Raw genomic sequence first — 6,000 nt, forward strand, 5'->3', positions numbered from 1 at the left:
GACCAGCTGACCTTCACAGATCACATTTCAAAGACAGCTCGATCATGCAGGTTTGCACTGCACAACATCAGGAAGATTAGGCCTTTCCTAACTGAGCATGCAACACAACTTCTCGTCCAGGCCCTGGTCATTTCTAGGCTTGACTACTGCAGTGCTCTTCTGGCTGGACTTCCATCATGTGCAACTAAACCTCTACAAATGATTCAGAATGCTGCAGCTCGTCTTGTCTTCAACGAGCCCAAAAGGGCCCACGTCACTCCTCTGTTCGTCTCTGCACTGGCTACCACTCGCTGCTCGCATCAAGTTCAAGGCATTGATGCTTGCTTACAGATCTGTCACAGGCTCAGCTCCCTCCTACTTTCACTCACTCCTACGAGTCTACATCCCTACCAGAAGCCTACGATCGGTCAGCGAACGACGTCTTGTGGTTCCATCACAGAAAGCCACAAAATCACTTTCCAGAACATTCTCATTCACAGTTCCATACTGGTGGGATGCTCTCCCCACCCTCATCCGGAATGCAGAATCCCTGACAACATTCAAAAGACAGCTGAAAACCCAGCTAAATGCAATACAATTGTATAATTGTATAACAGTGTGTGATCTGAATTTGGCAACAATACAGAGAATTACAGTGTATAGGATTTGATGGTTCCATTAAAAATGATTTGAGTATTTTAAGAAAGAAATGTTTAGAATAAAGTAATCAATGGAATATTGCATTTACTTTAACAGCCCAGAGGAATTCATTGCCAGATGATGATCATTTTATCAAATCAGAAATAAACTGCATTTTTTTTACAGAATTTATTGCAGTGTACCCACCCCTTGAAAAAAAATTAAATATCATTTTATTATTATTATTATTATTATTATTATTATAATGATTCTTCTGTATATTTATGTAAAATCATTGACACTATTTGGTTGTTATACTCTTATTTTTGCTTGGATGGATCACATGTTTTCTTTTCTCTCAGCATATTTGCAATGATTTCTTTCAATATTTGTTACACAAATTCTTGAAGGGTGTGGCCTTCTGATTGGCCAATGCCTTGCAGCCTTATTTATTGGTCTCTCATTTGAGACAAATTTGAGATTTGTGGTAACGTTATAGCTGAGCTCACACAAAGGCATTACAGTGTAGATCATCTGTATAGGAATGAAGGCTGCAGTCACAGTGTTCTTTCTTTTGAGTCTCTTTAGACTGAATTACAGTCTCAGAACACACTTTTTGTGACAAAAAAAATTACCTGGAAAGAAAGTACCATGATGACCTGTCCACTTTTAATAAAGAAGAGGCACAACTGATCTCTAGGGATACAGATTTCACATCTTGATTTAACTGGATTGAACAATACATAAGCCATAACAACCCAGGAGAATGGATCTGGTCTGGAGGTGAAGTGGAAGCAATTGACAACTGGGATAGTAGACTGCCGAATGGTGATACTGCAGAGTGTGGTGGGCTAAAACAATCCACTTCTAAACTGCACAATATTCCGTGCTCTCAGACGATGTCATTTTACTGTATGGAGCTTGTTGTCCCAATTTTGGTCTATAAGAATAAGATGTGGGATGAAGCCCTGGACTACTGCAGACAGACCTACACTGACCTGGCGAGTCTGAGATCTCAGATGATTATGGCAGAGGCGATAAATAACACCATAACATCTCAGACAGCTTATGTGTGGACTGGCCTGCGCTTAATGGCTTTCATTGGTTTTGGGTCAGTGGTGATGATCTTCAATAAAGCCTGGTCTGCGGAGGGGGAGCTCCAGTGTCCTGCCAGAAATCATTCTATTTAAAGGGAATGATTGTGGTGGGGAGTTTGCTCAAACTATGGCAGCGATACAGCGAATAGTTGTTCTAAAAGACGGCGTTGTCTGCGGAGCGCTTTCAAAGACCAGTGAAAGCACACTGTCAGTTAAGTCCTATTCAGACGCTAATATTGTTTCTCATGGGCTCGTCCGGTATTTTAAACATTTACAGGGGTAAGTCAGTGATTTTATTGCCGTCCGAATCCATAATGTCAATGTTTTTTCTCACCCAACCAGCATAAAAATCCCTGGCCAAATTACCTACTGTTTTTTGACATTTAAATGCCATCTGAAACCACATAAGAAGAGATAAAAAATTCAGTTTAAATCCTTTTTGATCACTGCCGAGCACTGTACATAAGATGTACACTTTTATTACAGAAATGCTGGAAAGTATTTACAAGAACAATATTTCATCGCAGCTCCACCTCAGCGAACAAAAATGGGACAGAGAAGAAAGCACGTAAAAATTTGAAATGGTTATTATGGCAGCAAATATGTAGGCTAGGCTATTATAGTTTGGATTATTTTTATTGTATCCAATGAGTCCTAATAAATGCAATTTCAACTATTTCTGAAGTGCTTCTTTTATAACTTTCTCACATAATGCAGTGAAGCCCCTGCACGAGAGAATTAATTGATTCTCGAGCCATCGATATTAACCAATTCATCGCCATCGCCATGGATAGCACCGGGTAACGTTGCACATAAGAAGGTATATCTTAAGCAGCTTCCTAAGGTATAGTTCTGGGAACACGCCTAGAAATGGTAGAAAGTTATACCTTAAAGCCCAATTTAAGCCTGTTTTATACTTCTGCGTCAAACTCACGCCGTAGCTACGTCGTAGGCTGTGTGTAGTGCGCGTACCCTTCGGCGTTCCCTGACGTGCACCTCTCCAAAAATGTAACAACGTGTCATCTCTACGCGGACGCAAGCTGTGATTGGTCTGCTAGGACCGCTCCCTCGGGTTTCACATGCTCCCTCTGCGCGCGTGAACGCGGACAACGACGCAGAAGTATAAATGAAAACCAACGCGTTGCCTACAGCGTAGAGGCTCCGGCGTAGGTCCAACGCAGAAGTATAAATCAGCCTTAAGAGTCTTCGTAGCGCGCTGAAGGCCTCATTATACTTCTGCGTCGGACCTACGCCGGAGCCTATACGCCGTAGGCAATGTGTTGGGTTTTATTTATACTTCTGTGTCGTTGTCCGCGTTGACGCGCACCTAGGGAGCATGTGAAACCCCGAGGGAGGGGTTCTGGCAGACCAATCACCGCGCTTGTGTCCGCGTAGAATTGACGCATTGTTACATTTTTGGAGAGGTGCACGTCAGGGTACGCCGTAGGGTACGCGCGCTACACACAGCCTACGACGTAGCTACCCTTACGCAACAAAAATATATTTCTCAATATATTACGTGACAATATATTTCATGTGTCTCCATATATTGTGAAATTGACATAGTAATATATCATATGATATATTATATAATAATATATTATATATGTAAGTTATATATTGCAATATATGGGACAATACTGCAATTATTGCCGTTTTCATATATTGAATAAATACATATTATTATACTATTTAATATATTGTTATGTATATTGAAATATATCCCACATTATATTAAATTATATATTGGAAGAGGCATTGTGTATATATATGTAAATATATATGTAAAATTATATGCAATAATATACCTCAATGTACAAGATAATATAATCAGATTTATATGGGAACATATATTAAATATGTTGAAAAATATATTGATTTATATTACATAATATATTATATAATTATATTATATATTGTATACATGGTAAATATGAAATAATCTAATGTACAATGTCTGTCATATATTTTAAAATATAATAGATTGAATAAGACATCGATAGTTCACATTAACTGAATGAGGTTTATTTCAAAAGCAGCAGCTGAAGGACAACTGTTCTTCATTGTAAAAAAATAAAACAGTTTTTAGTGCAACAAAAACAGAACAATCCAAACAGGACAACAATCCTTTAGTGCAGTGTTATGTTATGGTGCTAAGAGCCATTAGGAGTGGCGCATTCAGATCGCGCTGGCGCCGCTGCCAGTGTGAGCAGGGGAGAGTCAGATGAGAGCAGATCTGATGAAACAGCAGGCAGCAGCACAGAGCATTTCTCCAAAGCATTTCTTCTCTTAACAAAAACTGTGATTGCAGGCCCTGTTTACACGAGAACGCTCGCGGGTGAAAACGTAAAAATATTTTATCAGATGTGCCTTTCGTTTAGACGGCGACGGCGTTTTCGGGGCTTAAAAACGCAAAAAAGTGAAACCACCCTCCAGAGTGGAAATCTTAAAAACGCTCCACCGTCGCGTTAAAAACGAGTGATCAGTGCTTCACATTGCCACCTAGCCGCCTGGAGTGCATACTACATTGAATTTCACACACTTTTGCGTCACCACATGCACGCAGATTTCCCCCGATAACGCTCGTCTAAACGCAGAATAAAAAGTGATCACTTTTGCGTTTTCTCTTCAGATCGTTTCCGTGTAAACGTAGAGTGCGCTTGGAAAGCTGGACTTTGGTCATGTTGAGGATGAAATGTCATGTGGGGGAATTCAAAGTGGACTCAAAAAAAAAAAAAAAAAAAAAAAGAAAATGTTGTAATTGCTGCTGTTAATGATAATTTAATTTATAATACTCTCATCTACATTTTACAATATATGAATCAATACATAGCCATATATGGCCCATCCATATGGCTATATAATGTAAAATATAATGAATGTCATGCAAAAATTTGATTTGGACTATTGTTAATCAATCTCTCTGTAAACCTATGCATGAGCTTGCTTAACTCATAAAAAATACTTTGTTTCAATAAACATACATGCAATAAATGTAATACAGTTTTGTTTGTATTTCAATGTATTTTAATATATGAATCAATATATAGCAATAGGTTGTCCATCCATATATTGCTATATATTTTCAAATATATGAGGAAGTTTCTGATACATTGAAATATATTTTCTAATGTATTGCAATATAAATTCTAGTATATTGCAATATATTTTTGTTTCGTAAGGGTACGGCGGCAGTTTGACGCAGAAGTATAAAACAGGCTTAAGAGACAACGTAATCGGGAAACGCAGCCAAGTGCATTCGATTGTACTGTTGTTTAACAACAATCCGATTGTTCAGCTGACAAAACGTCTTTCCGGAAAAAAACTTTAAGACAAAAACTCCATAAAACAACTGTAAAAAGTTGTGAAAATTACGTGATCTAGGAGCTGTACGTGTGCGTGCTATTGACTGTGTCTATCCCTCCATGTTTTCAGCCGTGTTCAATTCAATATGCCATCTAACCGTAGGTCTATGCATGACACTGAACTGAAAACATTTTAGTTCTTGAACTGCATTTTAATACAAACTGCTTCACCTTTGCAATTTCGATTCTCAACAGCAGGGGGAGCTGAATAGACAAGTGTTATCATCAGTAAACCAATGAAATTCTACTTCATCTGGTTCAGATAAGCTCATGTGTTAGTCTCATCAGTTAGTCTTTTTCAAAAAACGCCTTACACTGCTTAAAAGTGAAACTTATGTTTTGAACCTAAAAAATAAAAAACCCTGCTAATCTAACTGAGTGGCCATGGACAAAGAGAGCAGGGCCCGGTTCCCCAAAACGTTCTTATCGCTAAGTAGTTTTTCTACTTATTCCTTATTCCTATTCCTTAACCTCTCTCTTAACGTTATGGCACGATTCTCGACACGTTCGTACGCTAAGTATATCTTCTGTAAGTCACACTTTCGTAAGGTTGGTCTGGACCACTCTTAACTTTACCTTATCACTGTTGCAGGTCTATACGAATATAATTCTGAAGTTTTAATACACCCAGACAGTATCCAGTTAGGCAAATTCAAGTGTTTTCATGCAAAGAATAAAATTGTCATTACACTGATTGTTGTTAGATTTTTTATTATACAATATTATTAATTTAATTAATTAATTAATGCTTTTAAAGGCCAGTGAAAGCATAGGCTACTGTCAGTTAAGTCCTATTCGGACGCTAATATTGTTTCTCATGGGCTTGTATGGTATTTTAAACATTTACAGGGGTGAGTTTGTGATTTTATTGCCGTACGAATCCATAATATCAGTGTTTTTTCTCACCCAACCCGCGTAAA

This window comes from Scardinius erythrophthalmus, assembly GCF_964197995.2.
Source record: "Scardinius erythrophthalmus genome assembly, chromosome: 2".
In the NCBI taxonomy this organism is placed as follows: Eukaryota; Metazoa; Chordata; class Actinopteri; order Cypriniformes; family Leuciscidae; genus Scardinius; species Scardinius erythrophthalmus.